This window comes from Gorilla gorilla, chromosome 16 (genome assembly GCF_029281585.2).
Source record: "Gorilla gorilla gorilla isolate KB3781 chromosome 16, NHGRI_mGorGor1-v2.1_pri, whole genome shotgun sequence".
Taxonomy (NCBI): Eukaryota; Metazoa; Chordata; class Mammalia; order Primates; family Hominidae; genus Gorilla; species Gorilla gorilla.
Window position 1 is genome coordinate 23052155 of NC_073240.2, and position 17455 is coordinate 23069609.

Here is a 17455-nt window from a genome sequence, read left to right on the forward strand (position 1 = left end):
GATCTCACACGTCTGGACAATGATTTTTCAGCCTGTTTTCAGTATGCTTTTATGATTTTTAAAAATTTCACTTATTTAAAAGCAATACACAGTTAAGAACCACTATTTGTTGTTGTTGTTGTTGTTTGAGACAGAGTCTTGCTCTGTCACCCAGGCTGGAGTGCAGTGGTGCAGTCTTGGCTCACCACAGCCTCTGCCTCCCGGAAACAAATGATTCTCCTGCCTCAGCCTCCCAAGTAGCTGGGATTACAGGTGTGTGCCAGTACAACTGGCTGTTATTTTTATATTTGTATTTTTAGCAGAGAACAGGGTTTGTATTTCTAGCAGAGAACAGGGTTTCACCATGTTGGCCAGGCTCGTCTCCAACTTCTGACCTCAAGTGATTTGCCTGCTTTGGCCTCCCAAAGTGCTGGGATTACAAATGTGAGCTGCCATGCTTGGCAGGAACCACCGTTTGTTTGTTATTTTCCTCAAACAATTGGTATTTGAAATACTACTGAAGTAGTATCATTTGGGAATCTTTTGAAACATTTTGATCTTACAAGGGACCCTAGTACTTTGAAGATTGTGAACCACTGTCTGTACTCTTAAGGGTAGAGAATTCCTAATTCCTTAGCTTTGTAGAGATGTGTATCACTATCTGTGAATGCTGTTATTTCCAACACCCTTTGTAATTCGACAATATTTGTGTTCTGACATATGTTGTATGTGATATTTCAGTCTAAAGAAATGTAGTTTGAAAAGATCTTTCTCTGCATCTCCTTTGTTTTTTATCATTTTTAATGGCCCAAGTACCAAATTAGTATATTCAGTAAAAAAAAAGTCACATTATTTTTCTTTGTTAAAAAAGTTATTGCTTAAGTTATTGCATGCTTACTGTTTTAAGATGAAGTCAGATGTGCTATTTACTTCTAAGATGGGTCTATTCTTGATAGGCGGCTTTTACCTTTCCTGGTTGCATTGCAAGGTGGCCTTGCAGTTTAATCTTGTAAATCAAATGCTTTCTATCCAATTTTTATGTCTATATGAATTTTTAAAAACCATTTTTAGAGGTCTTTGCTACTTATTGTATCTTTCCTTCCAAAGTTTTTTTTTTTTTTTTTTTTTTTTTTTTTTTTTAACAGATACAGCACTGACACCTGAAATACGGGTATAGCCTTATTCCTGAAGAGTTTTGTTTTGGTAGTGGCTGCTGCTACTGCCCTTTTCCTGCCCATTGTCTTTGTGTGTGATTTTTACTAAACCAAACATCAGTGCACCATGAAAAATATATAGCTGTGAAATAAAATTGTAAATATTTTTATTTTACCTATTAGATCTTGAGCCGCCTTTGTACAGTTTTGGCACATTAGCAGGTGCCTTCATGTTTGAACAGGCATCTCTTATGAAATGCTGATTACAATGCGATAGTTGCTGTTCTGGGCAGAGGTTCCTGCTGAGTTACGGTAATTGCTCAGGGTGTTAACAGCAATAAAAGCTGAAGCTTCTGTTGTCAGTATTGGTCTAATACAACACATTAAAGCTATCTACAAAAATATGTGGGAAGTAGGGTGCAGTATGTTTAGATACCTTTTTCTAAATCACACACTGCTGTTTCTCATGTTTTTGTTTGAGGTTCTGTATTTGGCACATCCTCATAGTTGTTGTGTAAGAACAACAGATGATGAAATATTTGCTCTTGGAATATAGTTATTTCCACTGTCTTATTTTCTTACTTCTCTGTACTTATTAAAAGATAAATAGATGAGAATGATCAAGATTTTTTTCTCCTTCAGTTTACTGAAGCTGTAAGGGAAAAAGATGAGCAGAAGGAAATAAGCTTTGTTTCTCTGCGAGATTTTAAAAAGAAGAAGAAATTGAATTTGATTTTGCTCACAGCAAATAACATGACTAGTGGAGCAATGAAAGAAACAAAAACCCGATAGCTTTGAAATGTTGAGTGATTAGGTATTTTATCTTTTTAATAATCACAAAATAAAAAGTTGGTTTGGGGTTATAACTGAGAGACGTGTTTCATTGTTTATACTATAAATGAGAATCCCTTTGCCGTGGTGAAATTTTGTGTATAAAGTATGTTTGGGCACTGTAAAAATAACTGGGTGAATGCCCTTTATGATACACATTAGTAGGTATGATTACGATGTTAAAGACAACAAAAGCTAATGAGGTGAGGCGTGGGGAGGAGGAGACATGTACCGCCAGTCACTGAGACTAGAATAATGGCAGTTTATTGAACCGAGGGCCTTAGGTCACATTTCATGAAATAGCGCTCTATGAGATAAGGAGAAGGGTCTTTGTATTTTATGTGGGGACCCGGGTCGTCTTCTCAATTCTGCTGCTGCATTCCCTTAGAATCGAGTCTGTGGTATAGAACACAGCTGCCTCTATATCCTGATCCCTGTCTGTTGTCCTGCCAGACTATTAAACAGCCTCCCCTTTCACTCTCAAAAATGTCTGAGTGTGGATGATAGGTTGTGTGGTTATCTTGCCTATGGGGATAGGATCCATGGCTTCTGCTTTATTAATATTCAACCATCAAAACACATAGGGACACCACCATCCTACACTAGTAGGTGTATTTCGAGCCCATGCTTCCACAGGGTAGGTGGAGGCTATGATAGTATCAAGCAATTAAGTTCCTAACTGAGCTGAGGTTTTAAAGGTAGGAATTATGTATTCTGTTAGGAAGCTTTCATTCTCTTAGGAAGTATTCATTTGATTGGGCTTATTTACAAATGGAGATGTCTCATTTTGTTTGAATGCGCTGACCAAAGTATTTATGGAACAAGTAGTCAAAAGCAGGAGCTCAGGTGAGCAGAAGAGGCAGGGTAGAATTATGGCCAGTGCATACTTAGAAGCAGGAGAAAGAAGTATTGTTGATTAAAAAGGTCACTTCGCACCATAGATTTCTGAACTAATTAGTAAAATAGCTGGCAAAGTCTTTATTTAGCTTTTTGAAGGACTAGTAATTCGGAATGACAGTCTGTGATCCTTGTGGCCTGGCATGAAAAGATTAATTGAGCCAAATTTCATTTTTAGAATTTAGAGTTGAGAAACTGAGAGACTGAGGCAGTTAGTAGAGGGGAAAGGTGAATGGATAATTCAAGAATTACCCCTAATATATCTGTAAAAATTAAAAAAAGAATTACCTGAATGACAAGAGCAAGGTTAGGGCTGACATAGGCAAGCTCGCTTGCTAGGGTAGGAAATTGGGAAAAGCAGAGGACAGGGAAGCTGTGGGAAGAGCAGCAGACTGCCAAGGGAAGTGCGTGCACAGCTGTCTCTTCCTTGACTCTCCTGGGTCCCACTGCACTGATGTTCTTCCCACAGGATTCTTAGATTATCCTGTTCGCTCTGAGTAGAGAGCTCTCATCTGGGCTAGCTTGAGTGGATCTTCATGAATTGCAATGGAAAGAGCCTAGGTTAACATCTCCAACCCTTCTGCTGCCCTCCCATAACTTTTAGAGGTCACCGTGTGACTTAGTTACTTTGAGGGTTTTGTTCTGAATGAGTCAATATCATTGAGGAGGGTTTTGTTCTGAATGAGTCAATATCATTGAGGAGCATTATATCACAGAGTGCAAATAGGAATGTTTTGGGCTATAATCAGGGCCTTCCACAGGCATTTACTGAATACCTGCTTTGTGTTCTTTATGGAACTCAGCACTTAAAGGGAGATTGAAGAAGTATAAAATATTGTTCATTCCCTCAGTGATCTTAGATTCTAAGTGACAGACAACTTGTGGCATTATTGGATGTCAGTCTTCTTTGGAGAACATTCTGAATAGGATTGACAAGAAGAGCATTCACTTTTAGATCTAAAAGAAATGATTTCTTTTGTGCATTTATGAAAAACAAATCATATTTTTATGGAAACCCAGGCATTAAGAAGTATAATACAAATAATTTGCCATCTGGAAATAATCATGGAGTCTGAGAATGCTAACAAGGTCATGGAGACAGTAATTTTCATTCAGTATAACACTGAGGAGTTCCTTGTATAGTAAGTAGTTCCTTGTAGCAGTTACTACCTTTCTTTATTCACAGATAAGTAAGCAAACTCACTCCTGTAATATTCTCCATGGAAATTCAGTGTGGATTCTTGCATTGCCGTCATTCATACAGTAGAGGAAAACATGCTTTTGGTTTCCTAAAGTTACATAGGTGTTTCAGCTGTTACTTATACCAAATGAGTTTCTAGGTAGTATATGTAGCTATAAGTACTATTTTGGGTTAATAACATTGATTCATTTTGGTTCCTTAACTGTTTATTAAAACTTGGAAAATTGTCCTTAAAGTTAAGCCAGATACAGAGATTCCTTAGAATTGGGGGTGATAGTTAGGGATGTTAAAGTGTTTCAGGTGATGGTTAGCTGGGCTCGACATATTGTTACGGCTCTGCATAGATGATAATGCCGCTGTATCATTTGTGTCCCCAACAGCCTACTTTCTAAGTGCTAGTTCTGAATGTGAAATAGCTAAGGATGCATACTACTAGTTACCTTGGAGAACGCACATTTCCATTATTGCTGTGAATGTGGGGGCCAAGTTATTTATTGTTTAATACCATATCCCTCTCGTTGTTTCATTGTCAAATGTGAGCAGCTGGAGGAAAAACACTTGGAATTTCTCTCTGATCCCTGGTCTGTACTCATAAGTTGTTTGCTACTCACTACCCTTTATTCATGCCTTCCCCGACAGTACAGCAGCAGAAGGGCTGCAGAGAAATTAACTTCATCTTAGGTTCCACTTGCCATTGAGATTGCCTGCCCTCCACCAAATTTATTTTCTTAAAAATGGATTAAAAGTACCAAGAAGCTATTTCTCCTCCTTTGTAATAAAAACTTACTGAGGATGAGTAATTATGTCTTCTTTTCTTATTAGAACCATAGATGATGCTGGGAGATATCAGATAGCAACTTAATTACCCATACTTTTTGTGCACACATTCAAGTGTACACACAGTGACTTAATTATCAGACTTACGCATTATCTACCGCATTTCTTTAATCCCAGCTTGGCTGTTACCACTTAGCACAGAAGGTGTAGTGTATGGACATTCATGGAATGGGCATTCGTTTAAAAGGAGGTAAATCTTGCATTAGAGCCCTTTTTTGGTTGGTGGGGGGGAGGTGGGCAGGAAGGTCCACATAATTTGAACATGGCTAATTCAGAATTTAGGATCTGTTATTCTGGGATTGAGATGAGGGATGGTAGATTGCCCAGGTTCAGAGCTCGGACTTCGACATCAGGTTGTCTGAGTTCACGTACTCCGTCCACCAGTTGCCATCTTTCCTGACCTTGGGAAATACACTTAACCCTCTTAACTTTCTTTAGTTACCTGTGAAGTTGGGATATAAAGTACCTACCTTGCCAAGTAGATTGTTTTTAGATTAAAAGGTCAAACTTACAAAGTGTCCAGTGCCCCATAGAGTGACACTGATTGTGATGTTGATGTTTAGTTGGTACCTTAGGTTTATGCTTTTTATTCACTGATGTATATATTGTGTGCTTATCACATTGGCTGGCTGTATTGTCCACAGTAAGTATTTATTGAACACTGAATGAAGTAACATTTAAGTGGAATAAATTCACTGGATAAGTATTTTTAAAAAACTTTAGTAGTAGTTGTTTGATACAGTGCATACATCAACACAGATTAACATTCTCTTAAACAAGCCAAAGAAGTCTACTCACTTACTTTTGGTTAGCCTGCAGTGCATAATGTATAGAAATAATACAACTTTATTTCTTTTAAAATACTTGAAGAAAATTCAGTTTCTTCTTTTCTTCATGAATTTGAATGAATGTAGCCTAAGTCATAACATTTTTTAGGCATCATTATATTGTTTTGGGTTTTCCATATGACTGACTTTCAGCAAAGATAAATGAGGGCCTAGTATACGTGTGAACCTCCCAGAAAAGGCCAACTGTTATGAAAAATGCCTTACGCTATGATGATTTGTTTCTGTGTGACACATCAGTTGTTTCTGTTTTTGTTTTTGACAGTCCTTCAAGGTAGGCCTGCAAAATTGAGTATTTCTTTCTATAGCTCCTTCTTCTCTTTACTTTCTTGGCTTGTACCATACAAAAAGGTCAGTATCACCCAGTTACGCCTTTGTGACTTGTTGTGTAGTGTTGGATAATGAAGTAAAAACTTTACATTAAAGTTCATTATCAAGTATTTTCAGCTATTATATCCAAGGACCAAGCGGCCTTTTCACATATAAATTTGTGATTTCTAATTTTGTTTAATTCTTTAACGAGGCAAGAGGCAGGATGGAATTCTTTTTTGGAGACAGAGATTCCCTCTTGTCACCCAGGCTGGAGTTCAGTGGCGTGATCTCAGCTCTTTCCAACCTCCGCCTCCGGGTTCAAGCGATTCTCCTGCCTCAGCCTCCCAAGTAGCTGGAATTACGGGCACCTGCCACCACCCCCAGCTATGTTTTTGTATTCTTAGTAGAGACGGGGTTTCACTATGTTGGCCAGGCTGGTCTTGAACTCCTGACCTCGTGATCCACCAGCCTCGACCTCCCAAAGTGTCAGGATTACAGGCATGAGCCACTGCATCAAGCAAGATGAAATTCTTTAGCCCTGAGTTTGGTGGACTCAGTCAGAGGAGGTTGTATATCTATACTCCCCTCCCACCACAATTATAGAGTAATGGTGTTGAAAGTTTTTTGAACGACCACATCCTTTTTGCATGATATTGATGTCAACCTCTAAATGGACAGGGTGGTATTAACATAAGTGGAAATCAAAATGAGGCCTTGGGAATAAATAATCCCAGCATTTTATTGGCCCCATTTTCTGAGCTTCCCAGCAATTTGTCTTCACTCGTGGCTGCCAGTCAGGGTAGGGCACTTGGGATTTTTAGTGTTTAACTACTATTGTGAGGTTGGGTAATTCATTTTCTTCTAATTTACTTGGGTCAGGGGACTCTAAGAAACTATTGAAAAAGTTTTGTTTAATTATATGTATTTCCATAAACTATATTTCTGAAAATGTTATTTACTAAAATTGTTAACTATATGTGAAATTGTTTTCAATGCAGAAAACTCATCTTGTGGCCAATATAATGGCCAAATATAAAGGCCAATTTATATGGCTGTTGGCAACTGAAATGGGGAAAAAAGGGGGTAAGTTTGAGTTCAGGTGTGGAATGTGAGTTTCCCCAGGCTCATTGGGACTCATGACCCACCAATCTAAACTATTTTGGGTGTTGTCCTCTCAGGTGACATTTTGTAGGGTATTGCTCAGAAATAGCGAGGCTTTTCTCCAGTGCTAGATGCAGAATAAGCCCTTCACGAGGCTTGGGTTGGGCTGTAGCTATACTTCTTAACAGCTATCCCTTGGTTACTCCTCTGTTACTAGTGGTGGTCCTGAGGGATGTGTAAGAGGCAGCAGGATGAAGTATCTGTAGTGCTTTATCCCTTAAAGCACAGGGACCCGTGTGGGTGATCATAGGGGTTATTATCATGTAGTGCATCTCCCTTTTTAGGAAAGTTCACACTTGTCTTCCTTTTTTTTCCTGTAATGGTAGGACTTAATGGAGGATTTAATGGTAATGTTTTCTGAAAGTTGAGTATTTATTATTCTGAGTGACTACTGGGTTAATATGAAAAAAGTGTGGTTTCAGTTAAGCATTGACGTCAGTGTGAAGAAGTGACTGTGGCACCCCAGTTCGTACTGAATTAGCAAATAATACAAGAGGATAGCAAGCTCTCTCACACTTAGACACACACAATGCAGGATACTGTCAATATACGGTGAGTTGTTCAGTTGCAGTGTAGAATATTAATATCTTGGGGTGAAGAAAAGAAAGTGCTCCAGATGAGATGTGGCACTTGGGGAAGTCCTGTGAAGGTGGGTAGGTTTTGAGGAGCTGGGTATGTTTTTCACACATCAATAAGAAGTGGATAGGCAGAGTATAGGAGCCTTGCAGGTGTACATGGCAGCCTGTCCTTATAAGCAACACAGGCAGTGAGGCTGACGAGTCTGGGAGTCGTGAGAAGATGACCCGCAGGACGTCACTGAAGAGCACAGGTTAGTGGATTTTGGGAGGCAGATGTGGAGATATAAAATGGGGCTAGATTATAGAGAATCTCCAAAGTTAGCAAAGTTAAGATTTTGTGTAATAGGCAGTAGAGAGCTTATGTAAGCTTTTTTATTCGAGACGAGCCACCTTGCAGACCACTGCTTAAGAAGATTGACTGTAGCAGTTTGCAGTGTGGAACGGGAAAGATGGTGAAAGTTCCAAGTAGGAGGCTAGGGCCGCCATTCATGGGTAAGATGAAGAGGACCAAGACAGTAGAGATGATATATTGATAATTGTAACCAAATCAGGAGTAATTGTTGGAACAGCATAACATGTTTACATATTTGCTGATGTAATTACTCAAGGGTCATACCATAAAAAGGGGGGGGGGATTTCACATTATGGAAACCTTAGAATTCTCTGTCTTACGGTGGAAGACAGAACCCAGTGTAGTGTAGATAAAAGTCTAATTTTAATTCCCTGAGAAAGACTGATATCTTATGGGACAAATTAGTAGATTCCCAATGTGACTACCTACTTTTAAAGCTTCAGCCTTTACCAATGACCAATATGTCTTATTTACCGATATGTCTTATTTCCACATATATCTAAAAAGTGGGTTTTACTTTCAGGCTGATATTTTCTTAATCAATGTGGATGCTGTTATTAATACTTTTATTTACTGTAATACTCAACAGGATTTGCTGAATGGATTTTAAGTCTTCCCCGTAATAACATTAATGATGACTAGTATTTATTTTTTAGCAATAAAAATATTTGTGTCTACTGATGATTTAAATAAGTTCATGACTGGTGGAGCACTTGGGTACATTATATGTAGGTGTGAGAGATTCTGTAGTGAGAGGATAAATCTTCTTTCAGTCAAGATGATGGTACATAAAGCTAACTGTATTGATTGTTCTTTAATGATGCTTTGTGCTGCCAAAGTCATTTGAGCTGGATCTGAATCAGATCCAGTTGGCAAAGCTTCCCCATATGTGGAGCTCTCATAAATCCTGCAGGCACACAGATCTAATACAGAGTAATGAGAGAGCTGCTGGGAGAAAAAAATTGATTACAGGGTTGCAGACAATATCATTAACATTTCTTACCATGATACACCAGATGTCTTCCCTAATAGACTATTTTTGTTAATTTGGTTTTTATAGGATAGCATTGATTGCATCATAATTTAGCTTTCTTTGCATATTCAGGTATATGTGATCTGTGTTTCTACACTAATGATGGCATAAACTCATCAGATTTAATTTTGTAAGTTTTAACTTATCTGTTCATTTTTCTGTCTGCTGGAGAGGCAACATTTTTACTTGTACTGAGAATCTGTTAGCTTGGATGTTTTCTAGTAAAAATTACTGTGTTCAGTGGTGGGGAGGGAGTAGTGAGGGAGGTAGGAAGGCAAAGATAACATTGCCCAGAACCTCCCTAAACTGGTCAGAAATGATTCTACCCGTCAGCTGATTTACATAGAAACCAGGTGGCACCATGGCGGAGGCTCTAGCCAAAGCAGGAAAGGTGCAACCTTTCAAGGGGACATACATGCACATTTATCTCCATTGTCAAGGGTGTGGCTCTGCAGGAGAGGACTCATGTTGGCTGCACCTATCCTCTTCCTCACTAGAAGATCAAGGACTAAAGAGGATATTAGTTAGTTAGCATTGTAATTCTTTTAGCCATATCTTTTTGTGTGTTTGACCTCTTTTGAGTGGTTAACACACATAATAGGACAGTATTGTAGGGGTGGTTTGAACTGTTTTATTTGAGTAGTGTTTTTTGTTGTTGTTGTTTTTGTTTTGAGACAGAGTCTCACTGTGTTGTGCAGGCTGGAGTGCAGTGGCATGATCTCGGCTCACTGCAACCTCCATCTCTTGGGTTTAAGCGATTCTCCTGCTTCAGCCTCCTGAGTAGCTGGGATTACAGGTGTGGGCTACCACACCTGGCTAGTTTTTGTATTTTTAGTAGAGAGAGTGTTTTGCCTTATTGGCCAGGCTGGTCTTGAACTCCTGACCTCAAGTGATCCTCTCAACTTGGCTTCCCAAAGTGTTGGGATTACAGGTGTGAGCCACTGTACCTGGCTGTGTATATTTTGTTGTTGTTGTTTTTTGAGACAGAGTCTTGCTCTGTCACCCAGGCTGGAGTGCAGTGGCATGATCACAGCTCACTGCAACCTCTGCCTCCTGGGTTCAAGCAATTCTCCCACCTCAGCTTCCCAAGTAGCTGGGACTACAGGTGCATTCCCCCACCTGGCTAATTTTTTTTGTATTTTTAGTAGAGATGGGGTTTCACTGTGTTAGCCAGTATGATCTTGACCTCCTGACCTCATGATCCGCCCACCTAGGCCTCTCAAAGTTTTGGGATTACAGGTGTGAGCCACCACACCCGGTGTATTTTTTTTTAATCATTATTTTTGTTGCGCATTTTCCTTTAGGGAACTTTTTTTCTTTTGACATGTTTCTTGGTAACATAGGTTATGTTAATTAACCTTTCTAACTATTAGTTTTCTCACTTGTAGTATGGGTATAATAATACTACTATCTATGACAAAGACTTGTTGCAAAAATTAAATAAAATAATTCATTAAATTTCTTAGCACCATACTTAGCATATAGCAAGCATACATTAAGCATTGTCTATTATCCTATAAGACTCGAATTATACAAATTCTGGTCATTCTTTGTTTATTTATTTATTTATTTATTTATTTGAGATGGAGTCTTGCTCTGTCGCCCAGACTGGAGTGAAGTGGCACGGTCTTGGCTCATTGCACCTCTGCCTCCTGGGTTCAAGCGATTCTCCTGCCTCAGCCTCTGGAGTAGCTGGGATTACAGGCGTCCACCACCATGCCTGGCTAATTTTTGTATTTTTAGTAGAGATGGGGTTTCACCATGTTGGCCAGGCTGTTCCTTGTTAAAAATCAGTTAATCATATTTGTTTTGTTCTATGTCTGTGTTCTCTTTCCTTGATTTATGTGTATCTTTTAACTGTATCATATAATCTTGATTATTATAGCTATACTGTAAGTTCTGAAGTTGGGTAGTTTGTGTCTCCACATTGTACTTTTTTTTTTTTGGCTATCTTTTGCCTTTCTATTTAAACTTTAGAATAAGTTTGTCTATATCTACAAAGTAGTTTGATGGAATTTTAATTGAGATTGAATGAAATCTGTAGATCAATTTGGGAGAAAAGGGTGTCAATAATGTTGGGATTTTCAGTCAATGGCATAGAATGTTTTCCATATAATTAGATCTTTAACATGTTCCATCTGTGTCTTAACTTTGCATACAGATCTGCACATATTTTGTTAAATTTATACATATATGTTTTATTTTCTGCTACTATTGAAAATAATATTGCTTTCTAAATTTCAAATACCAAAATTTCATTGTTGGTATATAGAAAAAGAATTGAGTTTTGTACATGAACTTTGTGCCCTGAAGATTTGCTGTGCTTGCTTATACACTCCAGAAGATTTTTCCTTGTAGGTTTTTGAGGATTTTACATATAGACTATCATATAATTGGCAAATAAAGACAGGTATTTTTCTTTCCAATAAGAGTACCTTTTATTTTTTGTCTTATTGAATTAGGTAGAATTTCCAGTGAGATGTTCAAAAGTGTGGCAACAGAAGTTATAATTGCCTTTCCCTACTTTAAAGATGTAACATTCAGCCTCTAACCATTATGTATGATGTTAGCTTTAGGTTTTATGAGTGTACTTTATCAAGTTAAGAAAGCTCCCATTTATTCCTAGTTTATGAGATATTTTTGTTTGTTTGGTCAATGAATTGATGAATTTTTGCCAAAAGGTTTTGCTGCATCTATTGATATAATCACATATTTTTTCTTTTTTTTTAGCCTGTTGAAATGGTAAATTACATTGATTAGTTTGTGTGTTCAGTCATTTTTGAGTATTTGAATAAATTCTGTTTTGTTATGGTTATAATTCTCTTTATATACTATTGAATTCTGTTTGCTAACATTTTGTTGAGGAATTTTGCATTTGTGTTCTTCAGATATATTAGTTTTTCCTTTTTAGTTTATTTTTAATCGACAAATAATAATTGTATACATATGTGGGTACAAAGTGATGTTTTCCTATGTGTGTACATTTTGAAATTATTAAATCAATATCTATCACCTCACATGCTTATTTTTTTGTGGTGAGAACATTTAAAATCTGCTCTCTTAGCAGTTTTCAAACATACCATACGTTATTGTTAACTACAGTCACTATGCTGTACAATATGTCTCCAGAATTTATTCTTCCTGTCTATCTGAAACTTTATACCCTTTAACCAGTATCTTCCCATCTCCCCCAATCCCTTTTAACTACCATTCTGCTTTTATTTCTGTAAGTTTGACTATTTTAGATTCCACATATATGTGGGAACATGCTGTATTTATCCTGTGCCTGGCTTATTTTATTTGTCATAATGTCCTCCAGATTCATCTGTAGATTTACTTATTTTTCAAGGCTGAATAGTATTTCATTGTGTATATATACCACATTATTTTTACTCATTCTTCTGTTGATGGACACTTAGGTTGATTCCATATCTCTTCCATTGTGAACAACACTGCAGTGAACATGGGAATGCAGATATCTCTTCAACATGCTGATTTCATTTTATTTGATATATACCCAGAAATTGAATTACTGAATTATATGGGAGTTCTACATTTTTAGATTTTAGAGAAAACTCCATAATATTTTCCAAAATGCCTGTACTAATTTACCTTCCTACCAACAATGTACAGTGGTTCCCTTTTATCCACACCCTCACCAACACTTGTTAGCTTTTGCCTTTTTGATAAAAGCTACTTGAGCAGCTGCGAGGTGATATCTCATTGTGGTTATAATTTGCATTTCCATGATGATTGGGCATTTTTAAACATTCCTATTGCCTATTTGTATGCCTTCTGTTTTGTGAAGTGTCTACAGGAGGTCCTAGTGACAGGCATTAGGCATAAGCAAGAAATTACATGCATCCAAATCAGAAAGGAAGAAGTTAAATTGTCTCTGCATATGATATGATCTTATATATAAAAACTCTAAAGACTCCACCAAAAAAACTGTTAAAATTAATAAATGAATTTAATAAGGTTGCAGGATACAAAATAAGCATTCAATAATCAGTAGTGTTTCTATTTACTAGCAGTGAAATATCTGAAAAAGAAAGAAAAAAAAACATTTATGATCCCATCAAAAATATGAAAAACGAGGAGTGGCAAGATCTGTACATTGAAAAACTATTGAAAATATTAATGACAAAAATTAAAGAAGATACAAATAAATGGAAAGATATCATGTGTTTATGGGTTGGAAGAATTAGTATACCATAATACCTAAAGATATCTGCAGATTCAGTGCAATCTCTATTAAAATTCTCAAGACATTTCTCACAAAAATGGAAGGAAAAAAAAGTAATTCTAGGATTTGCATGGAGCCACAAAAGACTCAAATATCCAGAGCAATTCCAAGCAAAAGGAACAAAGTTGGAGACATCACACAACCTGATCTCAAAATTTGCTACGAATATTTCCAATTCAGAAGAGTATGGAATTGGCACAAAACAGGCATATAGATCAATGGCACAAAACAGAGATCCAAGAAATAAGGTAATGTGTCTTCAGCCAATTGATCTTTGACAAAGGTGCCAATAACCTGCAATGGGGAAACGGCAGTCTCTTCAATAAATGATGTTAGAAAAACTGGCTATCCACATGAATCCTTAATTTCACCCCATATACAAAAATCAACTCAAAATGGGTAAAATAAACATTAATAAAAAGATAAAATTACTAGAATAGAAAATACGAAAAGCTTCTTGACATTATTCTTGAAAAAGGTATTTGGATACAACCCCCAAAGCACAGGCAAAAAAGGTTTGTACATTTTATGTATGAGTTTTAGTATTGGATAATGATTGACTCAGAGAATGAATTAGGAAAAATCTTCCCTGTTTCCATATGCTGGAATAAATTGTGGAAAATTGATATTATTTCTTTCTTAAATATTAGGTAGAATTCACCAGTGAAATTATGTGGGTCTCAGGCTTTCTTTTTGGAATGTTCTTAATTATTCAATTATATATATGTATATCCAAATAGATAATATATCCAAATTGTCTATTTTTTGTGTGTGAGTTTTGGTAGCTTGGATCTTTCAAAGAATAGACCTATTTCATTTATATTACAAAATATATGGGCATATGATTTATTTATTTTCTCAGTTTTAAATTTATATGTGGCGTTTTTTGAATCAATTTTTAAATTTTCAGTAACCTTTTTGCTTTCTCATAGATTTATATTTTATTTCTTTAAATATTTTAATAATTTTAATCAGTTTCTAATTCAAAACTCTGGTAGCTTTTGGTTATCTAAAACTATTTTAATTTATTTTGTTTGCTTTTATCTTATTTTTTGAAAATAGTTTGCCTACTTTAAATAATATTTAATATAAATTTAAATATAAGGTCTCCCTTTCTTGATGTGTCAAAATCCTTGAAGCCTAAATTGGCTATAACTCATAAGAAGAAGTCCCAAATTTTACTCTTTTTTAGTGTACCTAGATTAATTGAACCTGGATTTTCAGTAAATTAGCTACCCTAGCTTATGGACATCTAAAGGCTGAATTCCCAGGTCATTATGCTGATATAGGCAATTGTTTTCAGTCTAATTCCCTAATTTCATATATCCTTACTTCTCACTCTAGTTTCTGCTTATAATTATCTTCAGCTGTCTGGAGAATCCATTTATTTCTTGCAAGCTAAAAATATGCATCATAAATATTTGTTTAGGGTGTCTCAAAATAGATTTTCTTAAATAATTTGATAAGCAAAATCTTACCTTAGTTAAAATGTAAACTACAGAAAATTAAATAATACGTAGTAGGAGGTAGGGACTAAACAAATACATTTAGAAAACAGATAGAACTGAGAGAAAAATTTGTAAAGATGGCATGTTTACTACAGTCATGTCATATATATTTTGTTGTCCATACAGAGAAAATAGCTAAAAAACGAATTATAGATCTTCTTATAATTGCATGTCACAAGCTAGGTATTACTTACACACTGAAATATATGAACTTTATTGCTACTAAAATATCTTTCAAAAAATGGAATTTCTGAATATCTCTTTGTTAGTTTTGTTCTTGCAGCTAGTTTATTTTTATTTTTTTGAGAAGTTCAGTATGACCATGCAAAGTAAAAGCTGATTTTACTATCAATCACACCTATATTTTATCATGAAATAATTAGTCAATATTACACACACGAATTATTTAGAGTGATGAATCTCTACATATGTCAAGCAGTGATATCATGTGACCTTCTCAGCTTGAAAGACATTTGTGTTAAGTATCAAGCAAATGTTATTAAAAATAAAAGTGGAGATTTTATGCTAGGTAAAATTTCTATAGCAAAGGAGATTACGTAAATCAAATTATTTCAAAGGCTGTGATAGAGTCGTAAATAATAAATAACCTTACATCAATTAGGAAATTGGTAAATTTTGTATTTTTTGTGTTACCAAAATTCCCTAGAAAAGAAAATGAGACTTTCAGTAAAATTAATTTTCCCAATTTCAGTGTAAATTATAAAGTTTATTATCTAAATGAATATATTAAATTGCATGTTTGAAAATCTTTAAAAATATGTTTGTAATAAAACTATACCTAAACGAAATTGTTTATTTACATAAAATACACTATATTAAAAATATTATTTTATCATAATCGGGTGGCTACTGCATGCCAACTTGGAATTTGTGTCCCAGTGGTTTTCAAGTAAATGGCTGGAATTAGAAGGGCAAAACTGACTATAAAAGGATGATGCTTTTGTAATTGGAGAATTATTATCTTCAGTAGGAACAATTTTATGTAAAGGATTTATCACTTTGTAAAGAGAATACACCTCAGTGCTTTATAAAATACTTGCTTAGTTAGGAAAATGAAGAGGACAACAGAGCTTTATCTTCCATATTTTCTAGGGTAGAAAACATGATAAAAGTATTTATGTTTAACTCTCCAATTAATAAAATGTGATCAATCATAAATATATATATATGAACATGTTCTTTGTAAAATTTCATTACATGTATTTCTTGCCAATATTTTTCAATTTGACTTCTAAGTAAAATTTATATTTTTATTTTTAAGAAGAAACATTGCAACAATATTTGGAAAGTTTGGTATGGTTAGATAGACATTAAATTCTACAGTTTTACTTGCCATCCGGCCGGATATTAAAATAACATTTAACTATGCATGTAGAGATGCCTGGGTTCGTCTAGGATGTTCATTACTTCATCTGTCATTTTATTCCATTAGTAAACAACCTGATAACGCTTTTTTTCAAAACCAGAGCAAGAATGTACTACATAGATGGCTTTCTAGGGTATGTTTCAATGTTTATATTGGAAATAACTTTTTCCAACCAATAATTTAAGTAGAATTATACAAAGAATAAATATTAGTACAGATTGTAGCTCTGTTTTAATGTACTATATCCATGCTAATTAATATTATGGGTAGATGGCTTACAAACAATACACTAATATAAAAGCAATTCACATTAACTTTAAATTTATGACATGTCTCATAAGTGTTCTGACTAAGATTTCTATAAATTTTTATAATGTTATGTAATGACTAGTCACCCATTTAATGCTTGTTGTTTTGATTCAGATGTCATATTAGAGAAGTCTCCTTGTTGATTGTCAAATATTTTCTCTCTGAAAGAAACTGAGATACAATTTTCTGGAAGGATAATCAGAGTGATACATTTTTAATTCATTTATTTTAATTTTGTTATTAAATATATATAGAATGGTCAAGAATTTTGAAAGGTATTATAAATTTCAAATTAAATATACATAAAATTTACATAAAAAGCACGTAATAGGATCCATTATACACCAGAAACTGTCCCTAAATTCCAAGAAAATAAAAATGAACAGATATGAACTCTATTCTAGAGAAACACAATGTACTGAAGTGAGGAGGCATATACACAATGCACTGTAACAAAAGGCAAATTCCTCGGGACACAGAGAAAAATGAGCATTTACAAGAGGAAAATATTATTCTCATTTGGGTGGTGTATATGTCTATAAGTATCATGGTGGGGTGGAGGAGGTGACTACTGAACTGTGTCTTGAAAGATTCATAATACATAGGAATATGATAAAAGTGCATTTAGAAAAAAGCTAAGACATACCACAAGAACTTCGTGAGAGAATATTGGCAAAAACTGAATAATAGTGAAAGACTTTAAAGATTAAAAATGCAAATTGTGTCATAGTATTAAGAAAAAATACAAATTTATTTAAAATAGGTACATGAAAAACACATACAGAATCATTGACTTTTAGCACATACCAAAATATACAAATAGCT

At 35.3% G+C, this 17455-nt stretch overlaps 1 protein-coding gene across 1 annotated transcript in view; it reads left to right on the forward strand.

The window, feature by feature from the left end:
- LOC134757324 (zinc finger CCHC domain-containing protein 2-like) overlaps positions 1 to 17455 on the forward strand; it is an 89518-nt gene that overhangs the window by 25545 nt on the left and 46518 nt on the right.